The 18,061-nt window shown below is 49.0% G+C and overlaps 1 protein-coding gene across 3 annotated transcripts in view; it reads right to left on the reverse strand.

Moving 5' to 3' along the window:
• Positions 1-11,737: 11,737 nt before the first annotated feature.
• Positions 11,738-18,061, reverse strand: part of RALGAPA2 (Ral GTPase activating protein catalytic subunit alpha 2) — a 278,035-nt gene continuing 271,711 nt past the window's right edge. For all 3 annotated transcript variants that reach the window (XM_025001044.2, XM_025001043.2, XM_025001040.2), the window contains one exon: positions 11,738-17,989. The gene's annotated coding sequence lies outside the window, so the exon portion shown is untranslated. The remainder of the gene's footprint in view (positions 17,990-18,061) is intronic.

Below are 18,061 nucleotides of genomic sequence, written 5' to 3' on the forward strand. Positions count from 1 at the left end.
GGTTAAGTTAACAGTCTTTTAGTGGCTAGGCTAGAGAAAGTTGTGTGTTTGCCTGTTAAAAGCCCATGTTGCGGGGTTTAGAGAAGACCAATCAGGAAACCAAGTTGTAGAGAGAGACCTGAAAGGTGGCAGAACACTCTAGAGCAAGAGGGTCAGCTGAGCAGCACCTCACTAGGATGTTGGTTCCGTTTAACTCCCAAGGTGGTACCAGGGCTTGGAGTACAATATGGCGGTCCAAAGACACTTACGATTCTGATCCTAAATTCTGGAAACATCCGAATCATGTTGTGGCAATATAACCTGAAAGGAAGAGCCCCAGGATCTCACTGGGGAGAGAGAGAGAGCAGACAAATGCATCTTCAAATTATAAATATCTCACATAGTGAAGAAACTTGCTCAGTTGTATCGAACTCTTTGCAGCCCCATGGACTGTAGCCCACCAGGTTCCTCTATCCATGGGATTCTCCAGGCAAGAATACTGGAGTGGGGTGCCATTTCCTATTTCAGGGGGTCTTTCCGACCCAGGGATTGAACCCAGGTCTCTTGCATCTCCTGCATTAGCAAGCGGGTTCTTGACCACTAGCGCCAACTGGAAAGCCCCAGTGAAGAAACTTGGTGTGATTTTACGGGCAACCTGCAGCATCAGATGACTCGTGCTCATGGGGAAAGGCTGGAACACTTATTGTAACGTGAGTGTTGTAACATGGTGACCGGCTCTGTCAGGCCTGTCAGCATCACAGAGAGCAGTTCAGATGTGAGGCCTGGTCACAGGTTCCCAAGAATGTCCCTGCCTGGTGGCCCTTGGAGAAAGAACTAGTCCCAGATACCCAGAGGATAAGGCCATCCTCTGGAGGCCTGCTCCTAGTCCTGGTGTTTCCTCCCATTTGCTCACACCTTGGTCAACCAAGGCTCCGTGGCAAGGCCGGCTACCTTCAGTCCACAGAAGGAAGGGGTCAGAGAAGAGAGGACCTACCTGCCCAAGGATTTCCAGGAAGGGGACATCTTTCTCTCACCAGGAGAAACAGGGAACTCCTGCCTCCTTCTGAGGTTGCTAAGGAAACAACTAATTTCCAACAGATTCATCAGCATCTCCTTGTCTTGTACAAACAACCAGCTACAGGCTTTGGTGTCATCAAGGCAATTTCCCAGTCAAGAGGATTTTGTGAACACAAACGTGTCCTGTTTCTCTGGTCGGTTAGGAGGAACCGTGGGGGAAGTTATGACGAATTAGGCTGGGTCTCGGGAGTGACAGAGCCCAGAGGGAGGTATTTTGGACTTTCCTGGTGAAGAGGAACTGATTTCTCAGGGCTGGGTTAGAGGGACGCCTCGGCTTCCATGTCAACCACTCCTAGATAGTTTGGGGGCATCATTGAGGCCTCATACGCTTCTTAGAATCACGGCACATTTTTGTGTATCTGATTCAAAGTCAGTTACCATATTTTCACTGACCCAAATACACACTCCTTCATCTCTTAAACCCCAGCTGTCATCATTGTCTACCAGGCACTTTTATTGTGGGCTTGTTCTGTTGCATCTGGAGAGTGGAACGTTGAGCGCAGGCAGGCTTCCTCTGGCAGCATGTATGGTGAGCAGATGGGTTGTAAGGGTAAACGTGTTCATATTCATCTTGTTTGAAGATTTCTAGACTGTGTGGTCTTCTGGTGGCATTTCCACACAAAGCATCAATACTGATGCTTTTTCTTTAGCCCTTCACAAAAGCCCACACCACTGGGACAAGCTGGTCTTGGAATATTCTCCATTTTGAAGTGATACATATAGAACGTTTACTGCCAGAGCACATTCAAGAGCTCGATTGTTTATTTATTTGGCTGCCTTGGGTCTTAGCTGCGAAACGCAGGATCCTTTGTTGTGGCACGAGGGCTCTGGAGCATGAGGGCTCAGTGATTGCAGTTCGTGGGCTTAGTTGCTCTTCCATATGTGCGAGCTTAGTTCCCCAACAAGGGATCCAACCAAGTCCCCTGCATTGCAAGGTGGATTCTTAACCGCCAGGGAAGTCCGCAAGGGCATGATCATTGACAGACGGTGTTTCACCTGTGCCATGCACACGCTGTGCAGTGTCACCAACATTTATAAAAAGCTCATCCACACCGTTTGCTTTCCTGAGTCACCTGTACTTCCTTCTCTCCATCCAGAATCCAGGTGTTGTCTCCCCTCTACTTGGCTTGAACCAGTAGACTGAGCACTGCTCCAGGGAAACAGTAATGATGGGAACATCAGCCTGAATCCACTCCTCTCCTCCCTCACTCATCAAAGAAGGTCTTTGTATGTAAAGGCAACAGCTGCTCCATTTCTGTTGTCCAGGACTGTAGCCCCGATGCAATGCTCCTTCCCAAACGCCGCTGCCAGGTGACGGCCACCCCTGACGGTGACAGGATGTACAAAGTGAGCCAAGAGGCTCTTGTCTGTGGGATCTGATAGGAGGCAGAGGTGTTTAGGCATGGAAGGCTTCACAGGAGGCTCTTTCTACGTAAGAAAAAAAAAATAGGCTAGAATTTCCTCTGAGCACAAAGAACAGAAAAGCGTGGGGAACTTGGACTTAAACACGTGTCGTTGAAAAGCTTAGTAACACCAATGGCTAGAGGTCCTTTTCTACTTCTGTCTGTCCTGCTCTATTATGTAAGATGAGTCTTCTAGAATACAGCTACAAAGAGGTCATTGTTAGAGGATGGGCAGAAACTGATAGGGACAAGGTACATGAAAATGATGTGATTGAGGACTGCCAGGGATAAAGGGAGATGGACGAATCACCATCCCAGGGTGTCCAAACCTGAACAGAATCATGTCAGAGCGGATCAAATATTGTATACCACAAAGGAACACACTTTCTTCACTCATCTCTAGAAAAGAAGACCTTTATTGATTCTTTGAACAGTATTATTTTCCTTGATATCTTCTTGAAGGTTTTCACATGAATATATTGATAACTCATGCATGCATGTTCAGTCACTCAGTTGTGTCCAATTCTTTTGTGACCCCATGGACTGTAGTCCAGCAGGCTCCTCTGTCCATGGGATTCTTCAGGCAAGAATACTGAGCGTGTTGCCACTTCTCTGGGGGATCTTCCCAACCCAGGGATTGAACCCCTGTCTCTTCTGTCTCCTGCACTGGCAGGTGGATTCTTTGCCGCTAGGGCCGCCTGGGAAGGGAACTCAGAAAATAATTTTCTTCACTGCAACAGTGGCTGCCATTTACCAAGTGACATCACAACCTTTCAGTTGAATAGTAAAAAGATTGCTGTTTTCATAGGTAAAATGAAAAGTTTAATATCAACAAGTTTGCATGGTTCAACCCAACCATTTGTGGACTTCTGGTAACTATTAGCTTAACAACTTAATTAAAGAAGATAATTTTAATTCAGCATTGATCAGTTTTAAAATAACGTGAATTCAAAGCAACAAGGACCTTTCTGACAATTGCTGACCTCACTTAATTGTACAAATATTTGAGCATTGGGGGCATGTAGATCAATGTCCAACAGGAAGAAGTCAGCTCTGTTTAGAAGTTTCCAACCTAAAATGTGACTTGTGGAAAACAGTATGGCAGTTACTCAGAAAACTAAAAATAAAATTACCATAAGATCCAGCAGTCCCACTCCTGGGCATATATTTGGGAAAAAACCCTGTAATTCGAAAAGATACATGCACCCCGATACTCATAGCAGCACTATTCACAACAGCTAGGACATGAAAACAACCTAGATGTCCATCGACAGATAAGTGGATAAAGAAGGTGTGTGCATGTCCAGCGATGCAATGGGATGTTACTCAGCCATTAGAAAGGACAAAACAACGCCACTTGCAGCAACATGGATCGACCTAGACATGATCACACTACGTGAAATAAGTCATAAAGAGAGAGACAAATATCATGACATCACTTATATGTAGAATCTAAAATATGACACAGATGAACCTGTGTAGGAAACAGAAACAGACTCATGGACATAGAGTCTTGTGCTTGCCAAAAGGAGGGGCTGGGGGAAGGATGGAGTGGGAGGCTGAGATTAGCAGAGGTAGGCTTTTATATACAGAATGTATAAACAGAGACCCTACTGTGTATAGCACAGGGATCTATATTAAATGGGCTTCCCAGGTGGTGCTGGTGGTAAAGAACCCACCTGCCAATGCAGGAGACATAAGAGACACGGGTTCCATCCCTGGGTCAGGAAGATCCCCTACAGTAGAAAATGGCAACCCACTCTAGTATTCTTGCCTGGAAAATCCCAAGGATAGAGGAGTCTGGCAGGCTACAGTCCATAGGGTTGCAAAGAGTTGGACACAACTGAAGCAACTTAGCACACATGTACACGATATTAAATATCCTATGATAAACCACAATGGAAAAGAATATTTTTAAAAAATGTGTATATAACTGACTCACGTTGCTGTACAGCAGAAATTAACACAACACTAAATCAACTATACTTCAATTAAAAAACAATCAGGAAAAGAAGTTCCCAACATCTTCTTGAAATTTTTTCTAGGTCAGACTTCCAACACAGTGTCATACGGGTATCAGTTATAGCAACGACAGTGGAGAACTTGTACTTTGCTAGCATGTATTTTTCAGAGCCTTGTCACTCAAAGTGTAGGCCACCGACCTGTACCACCTGCATTCCTGGGAGCTGCTTAGAAATGCAGAGCTGCAGGGTCCACTGTAGACCTGCCAGATCAGAATCCGCATTTGCACAAGATCCCCAGGAGGTGGGTTGGGGTGAGGCTGTGGGCCTGCTTGTGTTTAACATGTGCTGGTGGAATTTGGGGTCTCCATCACACAGAGAGTGTTACCAGTTGCTGCCCCCGGCAGGAAGTTTGGCCTGGGAAGACTTGATGGCTTGAAGTTTTAACAGAGACTACTAACTCTGACTAATGATGGACTGACTTGTTTGGAACAATGCTACCAGGGAAAATCCATCAAACCCTTATTATTGATATAAATTACTCACTGATTTCTCACATAACTCTGTGAGGTTGTATCGATGGGAAATGGAAGAGCCTGAAGAGGTTGCATGACCAGGAAGTGGGGAAATTTAGCTGAGAGCAAGAAGGTCATTGGTTCATAGAGATTAAACTGTTGGGAGTGGGCAGATGTGTCTGTATGGGAGAGTTCAAATGGAAAGTAAAATGCAGAGTCTTGACTGCGTCCCCTTATTGAGGGGACCTTGTCACGGAGTTTGATGTGACAGCAGAAGGAGATCACATGCTTCTAATTCCAAATCGTGAAAACAACTGATTTGTGTTCTGCCAATTTGACCCCAAAATAACAGCCTGAAAATTTCACCCGGGTGAGCCAGAGAGAGAGGAGCCAAGCATGTCATCATTTCACGTCATCTCCTATCTCGTCCACTGGAGAAAACTTCTTCACTCTACACTGCCCAACCTCCAAACTCCAATAACTGATATTCCTGAGAAACAGGTTAATGCAGCCCTGTAGCGAAGGCTCTCACGCTGGCATGATCGCAGCACCGAATCCACAGATTCTGAACCATTTTCACTTTGCTTTCACGTGCTCCAGGTGCAGATGGTAAGAGGGAGAAACGGACGAGCTCCTTGTGAAAGATGAAGCTTGAAGCAGCACCGCATCAAAGACAGCACCCAGCGCCGGCACGTCCCCGCCACCTTCTGTCGGCTCTCTGCCTCCACTCTGGCTCTCAAAGCACTTGGCTGTGGAAACCACTTATTGTTTCACACCTGCAGGCGAGTTAACAGGCCAGCCCAGAACCATGGCAACTGGCAAGAGTGTGAGAAGGAGAAATTTCAGAGCCCAGGCCGCTGGGCATCCCTGCTCAGACTCAAGCAAGGGTGATGTCCAGGCTGGGGAAAGCGGGGCTGGGGGTGGGGGGCTGTTCCAACCCCAAATCTGAGACTCAGAGTCCACTCCCCCCGGCAGGCCCCTGCCTTGATCCTTGTCTCCTGGGGGTGGCCGCAGGGAAGGCCCAGTGCCCTGGTGTGAGCTGCAGTGGGACTTGGCTGGCAGGGTGATTTGGGTGTTGTTCCTGGCTCTTTTAGCCCCAAAGTCTGATCGTGCAGCCCCCTGGCACAGTCTGGGGGGGTAGCCAAGAGCCCCGAGAAAATCATTTATTTCCTTCAGCTGGCCAGGGTGCAACCGGCCATCTGCAGCCAAGTACCGCCCACGCTTCTGTGGAGATTGAGTTATTCAGGTCAAGTGCTAGGAAGAACTCGCTCATGATCATTGTTATTTGAAGTCCTTTGATCATCAGCTCCATCCACTGAATGGGAGAGAATACCGGTTTACACTTTTATTTACTTTTCATACCCAGTGATATAGGTTTTAAAGCTATTTCTTCAAACTCTTTGATGCACTTTCCACTGAGAGGTGGCCTCTGGGCCCCTCCCTTGAAACCTCTGTGACTGCTTCCTGGAATCAAGTGAGTGGGAGTGACTCTGCATGACTTCTGAGACCAGGATGGGGAAAGGCCAGCAGTTTCTCCCTGGGGCTCACTTGGGACTCGCAGATGCCATGCTGTGGGGAAGCCCAAGCTGCACACGGAGGCCACATATTGGTGCTTGGCTGACGGCCTGAGATGAGATCCCAGCCAACAGCCAGGATCAACCCCAGATGCACAGGAAGGAGGTAACCCCTGACTCTGGCCCTTCCACCATCTTGGAATACTTGCACGAGAGACCCCAGCTGGACCCCATCACCCCAGAACCATGAGAGAGTAATAAAGTGGCGGTTGTTTTAAGTCACTAAGTTTTGGGGACATTTGTTGTCTAGTAGCAGATAACTGAAACTCCAATCCTTCGGCCACCTGATGCGAAGAACTGACTCATTGGAAAAGACCCTGGTGCTAGGAAAGATTGAAGGCAGGAGGAGAAGGGGACGACAGAGGGTGAGATGTATGGATGGCATCACTGACTCAATGGACATGAGTTTGAGTAAACTCTGGGAGCTGCTGATGGACAGGGAGGCTTGATGTGCTGCAGTCCATGGGGTCGCAAAGAGTCGGACATGACTGAGCAACTGAACTGAGCAGATAACTGGTGTACATTTTTCGTTTTTAGAGCATCGTCTGGTTTCTAGATGCTTGAATGTGATTTTTTCTATTTTGTCTCCACATCAACTCTGTATGGAAGGTATTCAAATTCATTAATCTGGACATGAGGGAAATGCCTATGAATGTTGAATGCCTTGCCCAACATCACAAGGCTCGTTGCCTGAGATGTAGAGAGACCAGAACCCGAGGGATGTCTGGCTCCAGGACCCAGTGCTCTTCCCATGAAGTGATGTGGTCAGGGCCCAGAGGAACAGTGTTTAGCATCATCTCACCCACTGAACTATTTAAAACACCATCAGGATGTGTCCTGTGTACATGCCTTCTGTACCTTAGCATCTTCCAAACACCGGGTTCATGTCCCACTGACTACAACTGTGGAACAACAGACCACCCCCAAAGCCTAGTGGCTTAGAACAACAATAGTCCTTCATTATATTTCATTCTTTTGGTGGGTCAGGAATTCAGAAGTGGCCCGACTGGGTGGTTCTGGCTTAGGATCACTCATAAAGTTACCATTAGGTGTCACCTGGGGCTGTAGTCAAGTGAGGGGGTGATGGACTGGAGAGTTCATTTCCAGAATGGCTCCGTCCCACAGCTGTCGATCTCCCCAGCACTGTGCCTTTCTCATCTCACTATGCCTTTCTTCAGAGTAAGCCATCCAAGGGGCCAAGGTGGAAGATTCAGTATTTTATGACCTATCTTAGAGACTCACACCATCACTTGTGCTGTTTTCTTGGTCCCACTGGTGCTCTCTGAGTCAGTGCAAGAGGGATCACACCAGGTGTGAGCTCCAGAGTGATGGGCCCCTGGGGCCATCTTCAAGGGTAGCCACCATGGTCAGTACTGTTACCCTAATTCACAGGTGAGGCAAAAAGACTCAGAGAGGTTGGGACTCGAGGGCTGGAGGCCGAGCAGGGAGCCTGCAGACTGAAGGCAGTGCTGTCTGACTCCCAAGCTCATGTTCCTCTCCACCTACATTAAAGGTGGTTCATGGTGTATTTTGATGCATATATTAGGATTTTCAGAAACACCTTCAAAGTTAGGAAGTTCCTTGGAGCACCATCATGGAAGGAAATATTGGGTGCGTAAGCCAAGTGGAGGCCTTTACTTTCTTCAGTTAATAAAGGCCTCACTTTATTGGGGCTGAAATTCTGCCTTTTACCTGGGTGCCTGCCTTTAAAACCATGTTTCCTTTCTAAAAAATTTTATTGGGGTATAATGGATTAACAATGGCGTGTTAGTTTCAGGTATACATTATATCCCAATACATACATAAATAAGCTACAAGGATGTATTCTACAAAATGGGGAACATAGCCAATATTTTATAATAACCATATGTGGAATATAATCTTTAAAAATTGTGAATCACTATACTGTACACCTGTAACTTATATAATGCTACATAGTAGCTATGTGCTGTGCTTAGGCGCTCAGTTGTGTCTGACTCTTTGTAGCCCACCAGGCTTCTCTGTTCATGGGGATTCTCCAGGCAAGAATACTGGATTGGGCATAGCAACTATAGTTCAGTTTTAAAAAAAAAGACAAAGAGAAAACACCAAGGCTTCCTTTCCTTAAGTCGGTGGGTAATATAGGAAGACATTGGTCTTAGTTTTGGTTTTTTTAAAGACCCCCAAAGCTGATGTTATAGATTTCTAATAGTCTATTAGGGCTAAAATTACATCTGCTTTCTTTAATTTTTGGCATACTTTACATTTTTTACTTGAAAACAATAGTGAACCTTAAGAGTTATGAAAGATGTGTTTCACTGTAAACTTAATTACATAAAAATTAAGAAGAAAAATATGAAGATCGTTAACAGAGGAGATAAACACACAATTCACAAATATAGATCTATAGTTAGTAAAGAAACATGAGAAAAGATTGAGCTCCACTAAAAATGAATAGGAAGCTAAAGGTAAAAGACTTTTATAAAATTCACAAAGAAATTATATCTATACTCTGCCTTGGTAGTTTCACATTTGGGAATTTACCTTACAGATATAAAAGCAGAGCTATATATCAATCTGTAAGATGAGATGGTGTTGACCACTGGTGCGTTTGTTATAACAAACATTGGAGACCAGCTGCGTGTTCACAGATGGTTGAGTAAATAAACTGCGGCTACATGAAGGAATAATACGCACCTATTAGAAGGATTAATTAAGGGAGGGGTGCCCATGACATCTTTCAAAACTTTGGAAGTTACTGAATGATGTGTGTTGTTGGATGCTATTTCTATAGAAAAGGAAAGCTCGTGTCTTTGTATGAGTTTGCATTAATCTGCAGAGAATCTGTTTATTGATCAGGGGTGTGACGTGGGGGGCAGATAATTAGTTTTAGAAGGGAAAAAGTACAGAACACACAGTGTAAAGTACAAATCTATACTTTGGCTATTTCATTAAAGTCTCAATGCTGATCGGTAAGCATCTTCCTTAAGAGAGGCCACTGTTTTTTTTTGTTTTGGCCTTACCACTCAACATGTGGAATCTTAGTTCCCCGACCAGGGGTCGAACTCATGCCCCCTGCAGTGGAAATGTGGGGTCTTCACCACTGGACCCCCAGGGAAGTCCTAAGAGGCCACTGTTTTGCATTTTCTTCCTGGCCCCTGCCGTCCCCTTCGAGTGGACAGTGCCAAGCCTTCCTTCTCCCCGTACCGAAAATGAGGATGCTGAGATTTCCCTGCAGGAAAGTGATGCTGGTAGCTGTTTCCAGTGTCCCATAATCAGCCATCAACATGGAGGACAAGACAAGGTGATACTTTTTAAAGGGAGAGGGAGGTGATACCATTCACATGCCATCCTCGCTGGTTCCAAGTGCGGGGGGCGGGGTGGGGTGAGGAAGAGCTTTGTTGTGGGTGCGCTGTGCCCTCTTGGAGGGAGGGAGGCATCCAGCCCTTTGCCTGCACTTAGCCTGGTAGACTTTTCTGAAGAATATTGATCAAAAGTGCTAACCTCTGCCATTGTAACAGCAGAATGCAGTCCGCGAGTATTTACGGAAAAAAGCTTTTCTTCACCAGACTATTTTCTGAAGTCAGAAAGATCCTTTCAGAAGCTCTAATAGCAAACCCCTGCCCACTTCACGCCCGCCTGAGAGCCACACTCCAATTTTCAGGCCCTCAGGACCCCGTGTTGATCTGGAAGCTGGAGAGCATGACCTATTTATAGAAAAGATGCTCTGTCCAACCCGACACACGTCTTGCTGGAGGGTGAGGTGGGATATGTAAGTGGAAGACTGAAATTATACTAAGACACACAGGGAACCGTATTCTTGTCCCCGAGAGAATTTATTCATTTATTCTTCATTTCTTAAGTTAGCGTTTTAGGCAGAATTTGGGAGACTTCCCTGGTGGTTCAGTGGTTAGTCTGTGCTTCCACTGCAGGAGGTGCTTGTTTGATCCCTGGTCAAGTAACTAAGATCCTACAGCCTCCACAGCATAGCTAAAAATAAATAAAAATTTTAAAATGTTTAAAGAGAATTTTGATCACATAATGTCATCTGATATTTGTGATAGCAATATGTTTGCTTGAATGAATCCAGTCAGTGTTTTTCATGTCTGACATGGTCCAGAAGGGAGGTTACTAAGAATTCCTATATATATATATTTTTTTTTTGGCTGTGCTGCATGGCTTGTGGGATCTTAGTTCCCCAGCCATAGATCAAATCCACACCCTTGGCAGTGAAACTGTGAGGTCCTAACCACTGAGAATTCCTAATTTCTCCTTTGTTCTATAAGGAGAAGAATTCTTAGGGGGGAGGTTGAAAAAAACAGATGATGGGCTCCCACCACACCTACTGGTAAGAATCTAGGTGGTGGGGGGCTGGGTAGGACTCAGAATCTTATGAAGGCTCCCTAACAAATAAAATCACCCAGCTCCCTCTTATGAGGAATCAAGCATTAAAGGTGAAGTATACCTTCAAAGTGAGATCCTGCTAATAGTCAAAAGCAAAAGTCAAAAAAAAAAAAAAAAAGCCAAAAGGATTCAGGCTCTACTTGGTTCCCAGGACAGCAGCTCCCCATGGAGGTCACTAAATGTCTTGTAAGTAACAGGGACTCGGCAAATATTTGCAGATGGACGAATGGATGCTTTTTGCAAACCTTGATTGTCTAATGTCCTGGAAGTTCCCTGCTGTCCAAGGTATGGAAGTAGCCCAGGATGCTGGTAGGGGCCACCTGGCCAGGTTGTCTGAATGTGACGGTTGATGGCTGGAGTCCTGAGGTGAGGCCACAGGTGGGCTTCAGCTGCACCACAGGGGGTATCATTACACCCTATCTATCACTTCTTCACAAGACAAAGCCTCCAAGCTGGACCCTTGCTCATTAGGGTCAGGGGCTCCAGACCCCTGGAAGAGTAACTGGTACAGAGGGCTGCTCTGGAGAGATGGGCTCCAAAGCCAGGGCTCACTGTGGGCCTTGATGCAGAAGGGAGGAGCAGGGGGGCATTGGGACATAGGAGAGCGATGACGCTTGATCTTGGCTTCCAGGTTATGAACCAAGAAGTCATTTTTTTACACAACACATCAGCAAACCTCCCTGTATCCATCCTGGCTACTATTTTGGATACTTATTAAGATTTTGGTTTAAAAACATGCTTTTGAACAACTTCATCTGATAAAAATGTAAACCATCTTTTGTTAGATGCCAGGATAAACTTTATTTTCCTTTCAACTATAATGAAAACACGAGGAACATATGGCATGTGAGTGCTGTGTTTCTACTTTATTGAGTCGTCACAGTAAATCAGAATTAAGGAGGGAGGGCAAACTGGGGAGTCAGGTAGTGGCCATTGCTGAGCCCTGTGCTCCTTGGGGGCGGGGCGCCCCTCACCGAGGGGCACTGTGCCAGCCAAGTGGCTCACAGGCACGGTCTACACCAACGTAGGCACAAACCAGGTATGGAGCATCAGGAACATTAAATAACGTGAGACAGCAAAAGAGAAATCAAATGACACCTTATAACTTAATTTACCATATTTATCAAATTCTATCATTTACATGGACTAAATATTGTAGACCTGGAAAACCCAAGAAAACATTCACTTAACGTGTATGTCATACATAGGTACTGAGTGCAATGAAGACATGGTTGTTTCCTGTGGAATTTTCCACTGGGTGTGGACATTCCCCTTCAGTCGCTATAAGGGTTACACAGTTACATCTAAGATGTCACAGTCATCATAAAAGCACCCCTCCCATCTGCAGATATGACAGTAGATAAAGTGTGGGTGGTCACTCCCAAGGAAGGTCAGGAACATGTGACCTGCACTGTCTAAGGATCCGAAGGATCTCGTGGTAAGGATGAGGGTCCCACCAGCCAGCCTCTCTGAGAGTCAAGGCTGAAGCCCCCTTCCTTCCCTGTGGCAGCTGGGAAGCCCTTTCCTTAACCACAGGAAGACACCGTGACAGTCCCTTCTTCACGCTACAAGTCCTCACTGCTGTCTAATTAAGGTTTTACTACTTAAAATGTCATCATTTTGTGGAATTACTATTTTTTTTTTTTAAGTACAAACACCTACTCAGTGAGACTAGGGATCACCATCTTTGCTTCAGATGGAAATCAATGTGCAGAGAGGTGGGCGGAAGACCTGGGCCTGCCTGGAAGCCCTCGAGTCTTCTCCATTTGGGGCCAGCAAGGGCCACTTGTGTTTACAGATGGCTGACCTACTTACTAATGTCATGAGTCAGCACGGTGACTCAGGTGGGTGCCCACCAGATAAGTGACCCTTGGAAATTTTGCTGAAAGGCATTTATTACAGAAGCTCAATATTTGCTTTTCTAAGTGAAAAAAAAAGAAAAAAACTTGATCATTTCAATTTTCCACCCCAAATAACAAAAGTGATTCAAGTGCACGTGATTGCAAGCAAAAAACCTGGTCACTAGAGTCCCTGTGTTTCTAAACCAAAGCTGTTACTGAGAAGAGCCATCACACTGCTAGCTGTCCTCTGGGGTCGTAGGGTGGTCAGAATCTTTTGGGATTATAGGAAAGTCTATGTATTTGCTACCTACAACCACCTTTCCCACTCCGGGTCAGGAGGGCTGGAATCATGGGGCGGGAGTCCAGGGAGGGGGGCTTCAATATGAGTCCTGAAACCAAGTTTAAGAATTCTGATACAGGGGTTGTCTGGAGCCTGAAGGTGACATGGTCTCCCAGAAGCTAGAGCTTATGTGGGACTCAGGAGCACGTGATGTCCCGCCTGTAGGATCGAGGAACCCACAAGGAGCAGAACCTGACTCTGGGGCCATGTGGGCCAAACCACACCGAGCAGAAACCCAAAGTCACTCAAAGCTGGGGTTGGGGGGCGGTGGGGGGAGTGCCCGGGAGGACAAGAGTTGTGACATTTGCTGATACAACAGAGAAGGCGGTCACTTCCGGTCACCCTTGACGTTGCTATCAAGCCTGCAATCGGTGGACAAACCATTGACAGACCAGCCGGGAGAGCTGCTTCTGTTGGGACGAACTGGGTTCTCTCAGGTCCCAGCAGTGCTTGAGCCGCCCCTGCCTGTGAGCCTGGCCTCAAGTCCTACCCGCCATTCTCTGTAAAGCAGAGAAACAAGCTCCCTGGAGAATCAGAAGTCCCCTCTTTCTAACAGGAAAGCCCTTCTGAATCCCATCTCACAGTCTCCAGGGTCTGCCTGCTCCCCCTGCCATTGTTAGGCACCAGCCCACTGGGCGGTGGGTGGTCAGGGAAGATGGTGACTCTGCTGGGCAAGGGGCTCGGAGGGCCCAGCTGGAAGGTGGGCAAGGGGTAGGCTTGGGGCACCCGCGGGTGGGTGCAGGAGTGGAGAGGCGACAGCAGGCTGGGCGGGAAGCACCTGCATGGAGAACTTTCTGGGCCCTTAGCTGGTGGCTCCCCTGTTCCAGGCTCAGGGCTCACTCTGGAGATGGTCCGAGGGCCTCGGTGACTAGCAGAGGGCCAGCCCCCAACACCCCAACCCCAGCAAGGGCACCTGGCAAGCACAAATGGAAAGGGGCTGTCCTTCTTCCCTTTCTGAAGAAAAAAAAAAAAAAGACACAAGAGGCCCCTCTTGGGCAGCCAAATGGATACAAAGTAGGGATCACACCCTTCGCTCGAGTTCAGTCCCCCTAAAGCTCTGTGTGTCGGGAAAAGTGTGGAAGGCCCCTCCCAGCAGGAGGCAGGGGTGCCTACCACAGGGTGAGGCCAGGAAGGAGCTTTTGCAGGGACAAGACTCTGTGTTTCTAGAATCACCCGAGCGCCCTGAGATAGGAGCTTCACCATCATCACGTAGAGGGCCTCCAGCAAGGATAGGGTCAGGGTCGGGGTCAGGAACGCTCTCCCTGGTTAGCGGGCATTGGGGACCAGGTGGAAAACACAGCAACGGAGGCACAACTTCTACCGGGCTCGAGGCCCAGGGGAAAGCCAATTTCCATGATGATGAAATTTTGGGCTAGCCGTGAATCCTAACAGAAGGAGAAGCAAAACCAATGCAGGAAGCCTTCCTCCAAGAGCGGGACAGGGAAACATCGGACAGTTTACAAAGCAAAGGAGACTCCTGGGGGACAGAGCCAGCTGCCCCCCGCCCTCCCGGGGAGCCCCGAACCTCCTCCTGTTCCCTCTGCTGGGGGAGCCCCACCGGCGGGTGCATCTCTGGTTGTTGGCGACTTTTCTTCTTTCACAGTCCAAGGTTCCTGAGATGCTACCGCCTAGTTTGAGAGTCTGATCCGCAGCATTTTGGTGGGATTCCTCCTCAAGTTCAGAAGCCCGTGAGCACGGAGACTTGCCGAGGACACAGGCAGAGCAGCGAGGTTCCCGGAGTCTGGGTTTGGGGGTTCGGATGGGGAAGTGGGGGAGTCTCCTCCATCTCCTCCTCCCCAAGAGGCACCATAGAGGGGAGCTCAGCCCGGCAGCCAGGGCCCTGGAAGGAAGCAGAGGGAGGCCCTTGTGGGCACAGGGTGGAAGGGGAGGGAGGATGTGTCATGTCCCCAGGAAGAGGGCTGGACCCCTGCCTGGTCCCACATGTGTGCAGGGACGTTTGCTGGATGAACCCACAGACCTCCCAGCCTTTACTCTAGACCTTCCTGCAGCGCAAAAGGAGCTGTGAATCTTTTTGAAATTTATTGGGCCTTACATCCAATCCTCAAGTAAAGAAGGAAGAGAAAAGGCACCATTAACACTGTGGGTGTGGGGCAAGGGCGACAGAGCAGAGCTGCCCCAGAATCAGTGAAAGAACAAGACAAAAAGTCAGGGGCGGCTTGTGGCTCCATCGTGTTATTATTTACATGGATTTACATGTTGATACTTTACACCAGGCTTACAGCTCGATTATTCCCCAAGGGGTCTGAGACGGAAGGTCAGGACTAATTGAACGAGTCCAGAAGTGCCTACAGCTGTTGGGTCCCAGAGAGAAAAAGGAACGAAGCTGAAGCCTGCGCACGCCCCATCCCCAGGGCTGCTCCAGGAACCCAGGCGCCCGCTGCTGCAACACACGGCCGTTGTTGCTGAGGTGGGTCCCCCTGGGCCCAGCTTCGAGGGAGGACCATTTCATCACCCTTCTAATAACCTATTTTTAAACCCTGCTGGGTTTCGCCCCAGCTTCCTCAAAAGCAGGCTCTCTAGCCTTCTCCCAGCATGCTTCACTTCCGGGCTTTGGCCTGACATTTCTCTCATTACCGGCCTTTGAAATTAATTTACGTAAGTGGCCTTATTCACAGACAGCATCTCCTTTCATTTTTGGACCTGACCTTCTTGTTTCTAGGGAAAGCCTCTGGAATCAACACCTGTGAACACGCTTGGACCCAAGGAGACTGCCTACCCCAGGCTTGTTCCCCAAATGGCTCCTTAAGATGTCCCAAGCCCGGCCTCTTCTGTCGCCTCCTTCCAGACCCAGGAAGGTCGGGCAGAGAGAGTTGTGAGTCTCTCTTCTGCTGTTTTTGTCTTTGAAAACAGGCTGATTTTTGGTAAAAGCAGCATAGCTATACTGTCATCCAAGGTGGAGATGGCACTGGTTACGGACATCACCCCAGGCCCCTGGAGGACGTCGGCGTGTGGTTCATCAGGGCGGGCAGCAGGGAGAACACCCCTGACTCAATCCCAGATACGATTCCAGCTTGAACACCTTCACTTTAAATTGTATAAAATTTCACATCATTAATTAGGAACCAGGGCTTCCCTCATAGCCCAGTCGGTAAAGAATCTGTCTGCAATGCAAGAGACCCAGGTTCGATCCCTGGGTTGGGAAGATCCCCCTGGAGAAGAAAATGGCAACCCACTCCAGTATTCTTGCCTGGAGAATCCCCATGGACAGAGAAGCCTGGTGGGTTACAGTCCATGGGGTCACGGGAGTTGGACACACCTTAGTGACTAAACCACCACCAACTAGGAACCAACCCCACCCACACTGATTTCAGATCCATTGGGAGAGGGAAGCATGGGGGAAAAAAAAGCAAGTAAAAATGCAGGAGATAAAGTGATGCTCAAAGATGTGATATCAGGTGTGAGTATTGCTGGATCAGAAGGGAAATATTTACTCCCCTACTCCAGCCAGGAAGGCCCAGGGGGCTGGCCCTCACAGTCCTGCACTGCAGCATGGCAGGTGGGTAGGGCAATGCCAACTTGGACCAGCGTGAAACTCTCAGTGCAAAGTGGCCTTCAGGCATCTCAGGGCAGTGACCCCACCACTGGCGCTCCAGCAAGGTCATGCCAGAGCAGGAGACCGCACCACAAGTCCCCTGCATACCTCCAGTCCCCACCTTGCCTTTGGCATGTCCCTGGCCTGCGCTGGCTCCCACTGTGCCCCCCATGACTGATGGGGAGGTGGCCACCACGGACAGAGCAGGCTGGCCACAAAGGGGGGTGATCCCTTTCCTGGCCGCTGACAGCCGCTGCCTCCACCCGGCCTTTCCTCGTGCTAGAAGCCAGTGTTCAAAGGACACTGGAGCCCCACTTGGCCACCTTAGGAGATACAGGGTCACAGCAAAAAAAAAAAAAAAAAAAGGCTTTTGTGTGAATCCCCACGACCAGGGAAGAGTGTATACTGTTCTGCCTGGCCGACATGGGCTTTGTGGCTCGTGTCACCTTGGGGGCTGGCACCAGTGAGCCCAGGTTGGGACAATTCTGTGGCTGGGGGTCAAGAAAAAGCAGCTGGGTTGGAGGGTCAGCTCCCTGTGCTGTAGGCCTGCCGGGGGGAGGAGGGCAGCGCATGGGATAAACCCAAAAATCCAGACCCTCACCTCCCTGTTCACATAGATCCAGAAGGGAGGGTGTCTGTTACCCCGGCTCCACTGGGTGATGTGGTTGATAAATGACAGCTCGCTCCCTGATCCGCCTGTCCGAATCCTCATCACCCTCAGGTTCCTGGTCACCCTTAGCATCGGGTCTCCCTTCTACCCATGACTCCACGAGGAGGTACAGCCTGGGCCACCCCGAGAGGCTCTGCTGCGAGGTGTCCGCTGTCCATCAGGGTACTGGGCAGGGTCCAGGCCCCAGACCCAGGCCGAAAGAGGCCCACGGAGGTCACACCTGCCGTGGCCAGCCTGCCCTCTGGGTCCTAAACCACAGCGATGCCAGGGTTCCCTGCCCTCTGCGCCCCGCAGCTTTTGTCTGCTCTTCCTCTCCCAGCTGTCCCATTCAGCAGCCCCAGGACGACCTGCCCTCCCCAGCCCAGGCCCCCAAGGCCCCATTAAGGCCAGCGGTCAAAGGCCGGCCCGAACGTGCTGCATCTTATCGGCCCATCTCAAGACCCCCACTCCTCCAGGCGTAGCAACAAAAAAAAGGGGGCGGCCCCGGGCCTACTGGCTCCCTGAGGCCCCCCCGCACACAAAAGGGCGGGCGACAAAGACATTTTCTGGGATGGCAGGTGTTGGTGTCGGATTCCACCCGGAGCACGGGGAGCTGGAGAAAGGCTGGGGTGGGTTTCCTGGGCAGGCGGGCAGTGCAGACACGCAGGACAGAGCCCCTCAGGGCTGAGGGGGAGGCGGCAGGAACCCCTAGCCCTGGAGGGAGGCGAGTCAGTGAGTGAACTCTCCCCCACTCCCCCAAGAGCAGGGCGCTGGGCAACTCCACTG

Source organism: Bos taurus, chromosome 13 (genome assembly GCF_002263795.3).
Source record: "Bos taurus isolate L1 Dominette 01449 registration number 42190680 breed Hereford chromosome 13, ARS-UCD2.0, whole genome shotgun sequence".
NCBI lineage: Eukaryota > Metazoa > Chordata > Mammalia > Artiodactyla > Bovidae > Bos > Bos taurus.